General features: G+C 37.2%; 1 long non-coding RNA gene across 7 annotated transcripts in view; it reads left to right on the plus strand.

Annotated features, from left to right (window-relative positions):
* Window positions 1-8,203: 8,203 nt before the first annotated feature.
* LOC137043942 (uncharacterized) overlaps window positions 8,204-12,474 on the plus strand; it is a 96,070-nt gene continuing 91,799 nt past the window's right edge. For all 7 annotated transcript variants that reach the window (XR_010898581.1, XR_010898580.1, XR_010898582.1 and 4 more), the window contains exons 1-2: window positions 8,204-8,321; window positions 8,934-9,072. This is a non-coding gene — a long non-coding RNA (uncharacterized lncRNA). The remainder of the gene's footprint in view (window positions 8,322-8,933; window positions 9,073-12,474) is intronic.

The following is a 12,474-nucleotide window of genomic DNA, read 5'->3' on the forward strand; positions in this document are numbered from 1 at the left end:
GTCTCTGGTGTTCAGCTGAAAGAGACTGTTCATCATCATATACATTTATGGTCATGAAATACATTTGTATCTTAATATTTTAATTGTATTTTAGGATGTTTTATGGTGAACTGTGTTGTCAGGACAAACATTCCTAATTTAATATTACTACTAATGTGATGTCATCAAGTGGTGATTTGATTATTTGTAACAAATTTGTATTTTTGTGTGAAGCAGACTGTTCTTCATACATGTGACCATGTTCATTGAACAATAAATATAAATGTGTTCTAAAGGAAAGTGTTATGATAGTCATTGATCAAAATGTTTTAAAAGCTTTTTTTTGTTTTGATTATACATTTTAAATAATGACATCTTAATTTGAGACAACCTAAAATAATTAATTTACTTTGGCCTATAAATATTACTTTGTTTTAATTTAAATAATTAGTTTATCCCAACATAAAATAATGATTTGTTAGTTTGATCCAATTTAAAATAATTAGTTTGTTCCAATCTAAAATAATTAGTTTGATCAACCTTTAAAAAGTGGTTGCATGGATTTAAACTTTTCAAATTAAACTAAATTAAAATATTTACTTGAGTCAATGTAAAATATTTCGTGTGATCGATTACTTCAATTTTTTTAAGTTGATCCAAGGGTTTTATTTTTTCAGTGCAGTGTTGTAAAATAATTTAATGATACACAGAGTACTTACCCAACATGATCATAATTTCTGAGAGAAATTGTGATGGTGAATGCATATACAAACAAGCTCTCCGTTTAGGATTCAAACAAATATAATCCAAGCCCCTTTGATGACGTGCATGACTACGTTACTGTTGATCATCTGTCCGTCATCGTCTAAACCCGCCCTGATGATTTCATTGGTCCGAACAGTTTCTGTTCGGGGATAATTACTCCTCTATGGAGCAAGGCTAGACCGAATTGGCCGACCTAAAAATTTTGTGGGCGGGGCTAAATTCGGCTGGCATCCAGGCTACAATAAAACAGTAATATTGTGAAATATTACAATTTAAAATGACTGTTTTCTATTTACATATATTTTAAAATGTAATATATTTCTGCAATGGCAAAGCTGAATTTCAGGGTCACATGTTCCTTCAGATAAAATTTTAATATGCTGATTTGCTGCTCAACAAACATATTATTCTTCAAATCATCAATGTTAAAAACAGTTATGCTGTTTAATAGTTTCTATGACCAGTCTACGAAACCAGGCCATAGTTTATCTAATCCTAGTGTATCAGACTTCCTCTTGATTACTGCTCCTACTTCCCATCTAAATCAAATCTATTTAGGGGAACCACTAGGTTTTCCTCTCTTCCCGGTTGTTACATCTCCTTGAGACGTGGCCTCACCCTAAAACGTATGCACAAACACACAAATTTCACAAACCTTTTCTCACTTTAGAGTTCCAATGGGCTGATGAAAGCTTCAACAATGTCATGAACTAGCAAAACGGAGTGCATTACTGATGTAAGGACTAGAGGGACAAATAAGCATGAGAACTGAAAGGTGTAAATTCTACAGTGCTAAATGAAATTATGTAATTGAGGGAAACTACTAAAGGGGGAAAGGGTTACGGAGTGTTGTGCGTCATACCTGAATATCATCCAGTGCAAGGTAGAGTGAGGTGAGCTGTGTGGTTTGAGTCTGTAGACTGTAACTATACACCGAAAAAAAGGAAGTGTACAAACAATTTTCACTCAGAAACTGCTAGTAAATTTTACAAACAATCAATCACCAATAAACGTTGTTTTATCTACAGTGTATGAGGATGATCGTCTGTGTTAGCTTCAGGGAGAATGTGTGAACACACTGACAAAACCATTCATTTACAAACACTTCCACACTGAGGTCTAGCACCTGCAGCCCAAGTGCAACCCTGATGAACACACAGCTGTGTGAACATTGTAACAGCGGCATTGCACACTTTGATCGACACGACACATAGACAGCCCTGAGCTGCAGAAACATCACACATCTTGTCTGATATTCTGCATGTGCAAACTGTGAAATTCCAGCCGTGCGAAACTCAACCCGTGACAAATGATCAGCCAGGGGAATTCCAGTGGGTCCGTTGCCATACGGCAGGGCGTGTGTGTGTTACAGTGGGTCCGTTTGGGTTCTGTGTGGATTCCTACTAACCGCACACACTGATCCGGTGGAGAACTTGGCTCTAAAGCTACAGGAATCCATTTTGGATTATTATATTAACGTTAGGCCCCAAGGAGTGGGGTGCTGAGTTAACACTGCCCTTTAGCAAGTCCAAGAGAGAACTATTTCACTTACTTGCTTACTTATAGACCACAGATAAAGGGATAGTACACTCAAATATGAATATTATGTAATCAACTTCTCACCCTCAGGTCGTTCTGTAAGACTTTTGTTTATCTTCAGAACACAAATGAAAATATTTGAGATGAAACCTAATAGCTTTCTGTCCCTCCTCCACTGACAACCTTCGCAACTACCACTTTTCAAGGTAGTAAAGACATCATAAAAGTAATCCATGTGGCCATGTGGCAACAGAAGTGACCACTTTAATATGCATTCACACAACATCTGCTCTCGAATCAACACAACATGCGTTTCATAACTGGACATAATGATAACTTGATTCAATGGTTGATAAAGTAAGCGCTCTGGTGTGTTTCCCCAAAACAACTATAGTCGCAAGTTCCGTTGAACTCTGGTAACGACAGAAATGGCGACCATAGAATGTTTTTGGGGGAAACACTCCTAAAGGATTCAAGTTTATTCAGTAAAAGATCATCAAAATGATTCAAGCGTTTGTGAGACTTTAACTATTCATTTAAACGATTGGCTCAAAAGATTAACTTGTTTATGAATTGTTTATGAATTATTCGCAGTCTTTTGGTTTTGATTTACAACTCTAGTAACTGTTTACCAATTTACCCACCAATATTAGAGGATAAGTCATATTAACAGGGAAAAAAAACAAGATTATAATCTACAACTGCAATCTCAGAGGGAAGGAGAAAGATTATTATAAGTTACAGATGATTACATTCTGGTGGTATGCGTTAATGCATTCAGAATTCAATATGCAATACATTTTCACTCCAATCTGTCATCACTATTGGAATGCTTGCATTTTATAATCTAAATACGGCGCAGTAAAATGTTTGTATGGTATGCAATAATGTCAACATACATTCAATGCCACAGCAAGCAGCATAATCATACACTGTAGGTGCGAAACCTGTAAAATGTCCATTTATTTCCAAAGTCCATTAAACAAACGCAACTCAACAGCTGATGTCATTTCCTGGCATTTCCCTGCCTGGGCTGGATGCCACCAAATACCACTTTTCTAAGCCATGCTAAAGTCAAATGAGATCTCTACATGATTGAGTCTTTTACAGCTCATTTCCAAACTTCCATTCACTCATAACATTTTCAACAGCTTTACTCGCTGCAGCCCTTCCCTCACTACCTCCCTGGTACTTCTGTGACTTTGAGTCTTCTAATGGATTGATTTAATATAAAAATATGGAAAAATAAATTAAGTTCATGTGTCTGGCTGAGCAGCAGATGACGTGGTCATCCCAAAACCAACAGTTGCCTCTCTCCAATAAGTACGGAGGTATTTCTGGAGCCGTGGGTCTACTCTGTCCCTTTTCATTTCATTCAAACAAAACTGGAAGTTTACAAAAATGTTTTATGCTTTCTCTGTTTCTGGTCACATGGCCTGGTATCCATCAACATCATCTTGTGTTGAGGTTGAAGTCACAAGGGTGGTTCTGTAAGTAAGCCCTTTCTTTTTTCTTTTTTTCAAAGATATCGACCGTAATCTGGGACTGATGGAGATCTGTGCCAGAAAGAGACGGCTGCAGATTTCACAAGAATGCTTTCAAGATCTTAACAATTCCTGTGTATGTGTTCGACAAGGTGTTATCAGACCGATCTCAATCGCACAAGTCATGGAGTATGACTTCTAGTTCTGGCATGTCTAGAGGCACGCATACATCGGGGAGAAAAAGCCCCATCATGTGAGGCAGAAAAAGTAGGATATGGTACAGAACTTATTCTGCTGTGACAGTTATTTCTTGTCCATCGGCTTGATTGTTCACCCAAAAATGACAATTCCGCCATCATTTACTTCACTCAAACCTGTATTAGGGGCGTTTTCTCTGAAGAAAACATATTAAACAAAAAAACAAATATGACAAAATATGCCATTAAGTGTACAAATCACTTATTTTTCTAAAGTGACAGTGAGGCATTTGAAGTTCCAGTGATAAGAAGAGTTTGATTGGGGGGGGGGGGGGGGGGGGGGGCATGGGCTGACATCCCAACTATAGGCGAAAAACAGTATGTGACAAAAGAAGTATATCCGACTTCACAGTCTTCAGATTAGAGTAGGTAAAAGTACCCAGATGATACAGATGATACCTACTCCTTCCAGTGAGATTCTGAAGTCTGTATATGATGGACACTTTACTATCCCATGAGGCCACGGGAGATCATTTATGAATGCTGGTAGAATGTAGTATGTCCAGTATGTAGTATGTACATTCATGTTACACACACTCATACACTCATGAAAAAAACCTACACAAAAACCTATACAAGCGAGTATGTGATTTTGGACGCAGCCAATCTTCAGTACATTATGGAATGGTACTCTAAACACTTACGGCCTTCTTACGAATCCGCACTTTTGGTCTCATGGACTTAACAGACACTCACATGCGATAGCCATTGTAAGTCCACAAGACCGTAAGTGCATATGAAGTGTGCCATTTGGAGCAGGACCTATACGGGTTATGCACAACAAACTACCGTAAAAGGTTGAATTGCTTCCGGTTCAGGTCTTTTGTATGTGTTTTGATAAATATAGAGCTGTTTTACTCAAGATGCCTTCAAAGGAGCAATTTTTCTTCTTCTTACTAACATTAACAATAAAACACCAACATTAAAAATAACTTTTAGGTTAGCCAGTTACTTAAAAAGTCCATAGATATCGTAGACAGTTCATACGGCTGTTAACACTTTCTTCAACTGGCAGATGTGATGAGACCTGTTGTCCTGTTCATGTGATGTTCGGCATAAAGACTATTGCGCTGTTCACACAATAATCCATTTACAAATCGGTCTGGATGAACAAAAAATAATGGTGTTAATGGAAAGACTAATATAAAAATAAACAACTCACCCACTTAATATCACCTCTTTATGTCATTTTACTTGCAGTGTTTGTTTTCAGAGCTTTGATGATTAAAATCCAAAAATAAGTTGACTATCAGAAGGGTTTGTGAATTATTTCACAAATAATTATTAAATTTGCCATGTTCTTGATGTGAATATTCTGGAATAAATGTAAAAATTATAAGAAAAACATACTTTATTTTACTAAATGGACCAATAATTACAAACGTTTTGGCTTATGGTCTAGTCCTAAGTAATTTTTTACCCTGATTTTATATTTTAAAAAATCTGTGAGGATTTATAGGTTTGTTTATTTATGCACGAGTGTTACAGTCGAGGTGCAAGCATGTTGGGTAGATTTTGGGCCTGCCGGAGAAAGTGTTGTGGAGGGGCCATGGGTTTGGTTGCTAAGCGACGAGGGGTGCGCAGGTTTGGGGTAATGAGTGAGAGCTGTCTGCTCAATGTTCCGGGTCTTGACGAGAACAGACATGCTGGCCTGGGACTGCCTGTGTGGAGCTGCCACCATGGCCACCTGCTCACAGCAATCATCACCAATGCTCAGGCCAGCCACTGATACAGCATACAGACCCAATTAAGAGCCCCTGCATATCCCCCTCCAACCAGCCATCACTAACACTCTTGCCAGGCTGACAAGGCAGCCTTTTTCCCCCCGAGCACAACTCTAATTAACAGCGGTGGATGAAGAGAGGCCAGGCAGTGTGGAGCTACTAAGAAGGCCCAAGGCTCTGGGCAGGTAATCAGCTTAAATACAGGTTTATTTCCTGTCCTCTGCATCCTGCTGTGTCCAGCAGAGAGTGCACTCTTTTATCTGTTTATCTCCAATTTTCTCTGACTTGCATCATGTCTTTCAGACTCACTGTCACCTCGGCTTAAGTGCTGGGTCTTGGGCGGCCATCTCCTCTGATCAAATGCTTTCAGGAGACGGGCTTGCGGTTAGCTTTTCTGACAGTGTCTGGTTGCAAAAGGAAATAATAAAACAAATTCAATTAATAATTATTTATAAATAGTTATATTTGATTATTAGTCAATTATATATATATATATATATGCAATGATGCAATAGAATATTTAGGGGTTGAATTTACAGTAAAGAAAAAAAATACAAAAAAAATTCATGATATTACTGCTAAGATATAAAATTATTCATGCCATGATGTAAGATACCGCACAGCATACCACACATGGTCACTCAACAAGTTAATAAAAAATGATTGCAAAAATTGGAAGCATAAACACTAACAGGTTAATGGGATCCTGCTTTGTGGTCCTTGAGTTTTCAAAAGTTGAATAACCATCTTAAAAAGCAACCCAAAAATTCAGTCCAGTGAAGTTTGTGACATTTCAATATACCTGCAAAATACATATACACAAACTACTGGTGTTTGTCAAACGCGATGGATTAGACAAATTTAAGGAAATGGGATCTATGTGATTGTTTTCTTTACTGTAACCCTGGAGATAATGGAGTTTGGTTTGACTGTAATAGTAGAAAGAAAAGGCTGCAAATGACATTGTGAAATGAGCTCATTACAGCGCAGGATTAAGCGGATGCTGTGTTCCAGCAGCGAGCCCTGGACGGGGGAGAATTTCCTCTTTGTGTTGAGGTGTTGTTGTTGGAGGCCCGTGGATGGCTGTCGTATGAAATATCCTTTTCCCTCTTGCAGATTTGACTCTTGCTCCAGGCCCATGACTTGAATTTTGATTTGGACAGGTTGGTTTGTGGAGCTCAAGTTCAAGTCCGTTGGCAGTTTTTGGGGCACTGGGGTAATATAGCTCTTGATTAATACATTTAATGTTTGTTTTTTCTATCATTCAACAGGAATTGGGTCAGAGTTTTTCAATTAATATTGGCCTACAGAGCCAGCATACCCAGTTGCTTTTAAGCATAATACCACTGTATTTCCTTTATGCTGGTAATGTGGTGTATTAAAGAGGTTAAAAAACGGTTAAACAAAACGTTGAAGGCTAAAACCACACAAAAGGGTAACTATCTATAATAAGGCAATTTATATAATAATCTCATACTATCTTAAAATAGCCTAAATTGGTTTACTGTTCAAGTAGTCTCACTGCATTATAAGCTACCTTTTAGAGACAGACCAGCAAACCAGCTAAGGATAGGCTGTTTTTTCACCCAGAATGGCATTTATGTTATCTACAGCAACTTTCAAAAAAATTTCAAACATTTGACACTTACAAAACTGCCCTTCAGACTCAAATGAAACAATTAGAAAATAATTTATAGACAATATGACCCAAATGTTAATAGTTAGAAGCTGCTTTAAACCTGTAAAGTAATAATTTCACATTATAATTGTGATCAGATACGTTACTTTCGTTTAAATGTAACACCATTTTCCATCTCGAAGAATTAAAGGCTGAGAGAAAGACAGCACAACAAAACTCACACGTTTTCTTCGCTACTTCCGGCAGATGGCACTGTTCGTCACATGGGGCTCCTTCGTCATACAATGCATGTGTGAGGCACATTTGTCCATAGACCAATGAAATGTTCATAGCCTTTTATCAACATAAATTATGATAATTTACTGGTAAACAAAAAAATACATAAACTGAAAAAAGTTTTCATCACATACCTATTAACTTCCACATAGAACTCGACCTCAGACAGGGTGGGGGGGGGGGATATTTAACCTTTTATAAAGGGCATGTCCCCCCTAATCTTATTAAATATAAGCTGTGCTTCAGGTTTCACATTATGTTCTTAAGTTTTATCTATACATTAAATAAAAAAAACATGATATGGCTGTTACCAGTCAAATTAAATAATTTACCCAGAAAAATTACAACTGCATTAAATAATGTTATGAGATTTGTATTTTTGAATAAACAAAATAAATGTTGAAAAGTATATGAAACTAAACTACCAGTAGGTGGCAGTAGGTGAGTCTTAATGAGTGAGTCATTGAGTCATTAATTCAAACGATTCATTCAAACGACAGATATTGGGAACAATTCAAGATTGATTCAAACTCTGATAATTCGGAACACGTGAGAGGCGTTGTTATGGTTCTGCTGTTTGGAACTTGCTTGGAATCTTTGTTTGGAACTATTTTCGCAGCTGAAATAGAACAAAAACACTCAATATTGCATCTAAAATGTAAGTCTAAATGTTGATTAAATGATTATGGAACTGTCATATGAAATGTGTAATTTTCAATCGTGATGGTTTTCAGGAAAACAGCACATTTGGTTGTGTGATGTAGTTTTAACTGTATCATATGTTATAAATATAAAAACGTAACATTTTGAATGTTTACCGCAATTAAGGCATCTTCGAGGCGCCTTAACTCGTCTGTGTAAAGAAGCCTTTACTCTGTGTGACTGTGAGCGGCACTCGTTTGTTTTGATTTCTCCTCGAGATGCGTCAACAGCGTGTTGTTACCCTCAGTTCATTACATTATTATCCATTTCCACTATCAATAACCACTTACACTAAATTAATGCAGAATCATTCTTGCAGTTTAGTGATTCGTTAGTTATTGGCGTTTTAATCAGTCTCTTTAATCAGAAATTCTTTCATTTGTCCCGGACAAACGGACAAGCGTTAATGTCGAGCTCTGTCGTAAGGAAAACGTTCACACAACACCACGAAGAGAACGATTACGTTCACACACAGTGTGAACACACGGTTATTAGCACGAGACAACCATATTTTATAGTCAAACTAATTTTTATTATTATTATTATTATTATTTTTTTTACTTTTCAGGACTCACAAAGCCATTTTTAGTAAACCACGTGAACGGAATCGTAACAGTCTAATATGTTACGTCATTGGCCGTCACCGTTTCCACCGTCTCTCTGTTCTGCGTGACCCAAAAGCTGCTCTACACCTGCTCTACACAAAGGTAAAGCATATTTATTCACGTCTTAATTATACCTGTAAAATATAACATTGTCAGATCAGATGTGATAAGGTTTTCTGATATTATGGACGATGCCATGTTTATTTGTCTTTGTAAATATGATTGTCCATTTCAAACACTCACCAAACCGTATTCTGAATCGTATGCTTTACTTGTCAACAAAACTGTTAAAGTCACTATGACATTTTTAATTTTTGTTCAGTGGGTAGATTACTTTCAAATTGTAGCTAGTCAATTAGGCAAACATATGACAAAAAATCTAGTAAGTAGGCCCAATAATGTAGTTCTCCACATTAGCCTATGTTAGGTTAGGTAATGTAATCTGGCTACTTTTTGATTACTTTTAGATTACTTTTGTTCTAACTAGTTTATCACATTACGTATATGGGCTGGCTGGTTAATGGTGGTTAGAGCTGGTATGGTGCTGGTGGACCAGCTCAATCATGCTATTCTCAAGCAAAATTTAGCCAGTGTAGTTGGCCCATGCCGGGAACTGACAAACCAGCAACCAGCATCCCATAACTGGCCTCAAACTAGTGTTGTGGGAAATATTAAGCCATTAGTGTGTGCACAGATCCACCATCCTGGGACTTTTGACATACTGTTTTGCGACACTTATTCTACCCTGCATAAAAATCCAGCATCCCATACTGGCCCATTAAAAACAGCAATGCTGGAGGGAGATGATAATAGCTAGGGTGACAGAAATATAGATTTTTATTTATTTATATATATATAATTTTTGTATTGCCTGTGTTGAGTGTCACTTTTATCTCTCAATTATCAAACATTCAAAGACACCTTTTACATCGTCTCACATGGCCACACTTGTGATTTGTGGTGTAAATGCTGGTCCATTTTGCAGTTTGGATCCACTTATTAAATACTGTTTGACAACTAAAAATCATTTGAAGTCTTAATCTGAAGTCTTCCAAGTCTTCATCTGGTGCATATATAAAATACTATATATAATTACTTTTGAACCACAAGTCTGTGGCCCCTCTCAGTAGATTCCTTTCCCCCTCAGTAGAAATCAGGTTCCTCCTAATAGAAATTGGTTCCCAGGGTGTGTGTTATCGCAGGGCCCCCATGCAGTGCGTGCCCGTGCGCCAAATGCAGATATACGCACACAGACATACACACTGAATTTTGCCTATTGGGTTAGAAATGTAGATGGTGGAAGTGGGAAGGTATTGCAAGGAGAAAAAGTGGGAAAGAAAACTAAAATTGTGGTATTTCTAGGATTGGCCCAGGCCTGGCAGAGTCTGCACCAGGGGTCTACGTCTCTGGGGTCTCACATTCTCTCTCTCTCTCACTCTCTCAGGCTTTCCCTCGCACAGCCCCTCAATATCCCTCTGTCTCTCACTCCGTGGGGCCGCACTCTGGATGAAATTTCAGCAGGGTATGAGGGAATGGTTCACAGAGTTTAGCACCTTTTTTAACATAGGCAAAATAAATGACTTCTCCTAATGCTCTAATTGGCGGTGGTTTGATGATCAGGTATCATGGGCTTCAGGCTTGAAGCACCTCGTTGTTTTTCCCTGGCCTGCTGAAAGAGCCCGTCTGTATACCTTTAATGTCTTGACTTTTTTAAATACTTTTTTTCTTTTTTTTAGTTTTTAACCTTAAAGAGCTAAGAGGAGAATTATAAAAAATTTGAATGAAATAGTCCCAATATTCGTTATTAACCACTAGATCTGGTTGGGAGAACGAAGAGAGAGAGCAAGTGAAGAATTAATAAAAAAATTTAATGCTCATTGTAGGAAGACAAAGAGTGTTTATGCATTTTCAGTATTGTCAAAAGGAAGCACCTACCTATATAATTTGTTGAATTTCTCTGTTTATTAGTCTCTCTTTTTAATCCTTGTTCAAATGCAGGCATGAATGCATTGATGACTTTATGCAGAAAGTGAAGTGTTCCTTTGCTCATTTTATATTTCACATTAATGAATAATTAAGTTAATGAACTTATTAACTTTTTAAATATATTTAAAAACGTATTTCTAAATGTTTGAATACATTTATTTAAATATGCATAATATCTATAATAAATAATAAATAATAAATGGGCATTGATAAATCTTAATCATTAACAGTAATGTAACATTATACCTTAAGAACACTAGTCAGCCCAACAGAACATATGCTCAGAGTCTATTTTTATTTCTTAAGCTTACAAATCCAATGTGGTTGCTTGGCAGCAATTTCAGTGTGTATAGGCCTTTACTTTACATGAATGTAGAATCCAACACAAGAGTTTGTTTATGGTTTACTTTAAGATTAAGGCAGTTCTCACATAGTTTCCTTTATAAGTACTTGAATTTCTACTGTGCAAAGGTTTTATGATAGATGATGTAAAGTTTGTGGAGAAGAGCTACTGTAGATCAATTTGTCTGTTGCAAGGAGGAAAGACAGACTGTCAAAACCCCTTTTTATGGTTTTGAGTTGAAAGAACTGTATCGGAATAATTCCTTTTATTTATTTGAATTTCCCCCCCTTCCTGCTCTGGTAAAAGCATGATTTTGATGCCAGACCTTTTAATCTATGCCAGAATGGGTCCATGACGCTGCTTGCTTGTAAATCAGTGTTAGTAAACTGAATTAATGATCAATGAATCAAGCCTGCTCACTGCGTCCAGACAGCCTGGGCCTCTGCCCAACACCAGGCATGACACAGCTCAGACATTATTTGCGTTCATCTACAAAACAGGCATTTGTTCTTTTATATGCCTGTTTTGTTGATGAATACTTAGTAATTTTGTAGATGTACTTGTAATCAACCTGTGGTTTTGGATCAAAAGATAGCTAACTGTCACAAACAGTTGTTCTGTATTCAACTGCTGCTTTTTCCTTAGCCTGAGTTTAATTAATATGCCATACAAAATTCGCTTGCTGTTAACTTTTAAACTCTGCAACTGTAACAGGCATTGGAGTACCTCCCTATTAACACCATTGTTCAATGGATTGGCTATTTATAGAGACCCCGTCATGCTAAGTGTCCTCTGTTTGCTGTGAATGAAGCATTGGTTATGATAAGGTTAACTTGATGAGGATGGGAAAGGGGTTTAAACAGTTCATATAGCAGCAGATAAAGAACGCTGATATCATACATTGTTTAATATACAGTATATCAACTCTGATAAAAAGGTTTGTATTAGTGAGATTTTGAAATCGGTAAGATTTGCTGCTCAAGAAACATTTCATGTGCTTTCCCACCCTTCATCTGATTCATTGGCACTTTGTTCCTGCTGGGACTTTAAGACTTACATGTAAACACTCTTCACATGAGAAACCGTGCTTTGCTGTGCTTATTGACTTTCATTGGCTCATTGTGCTTTCTCATGATAAGATCCCTTTATGTAACCACCTCATCTACTCTCTCAGT

This window comes from Pseudorasbora parva, chromosome 16 (assembly GCF_024679245.1).
Source record: "Pseudorasbora parva isolate DD20220531a chromosome 16, ASM2467924v1, whole genome shotgun sequence".
NCBI classification, from domain to species: domain Eukaryota; kingdom Metazoa; phylum Chordata; class Actinopteri; order Cypriniformes; family Gobionidae; genus Pseudorasbora; species Pseudorasbora parva.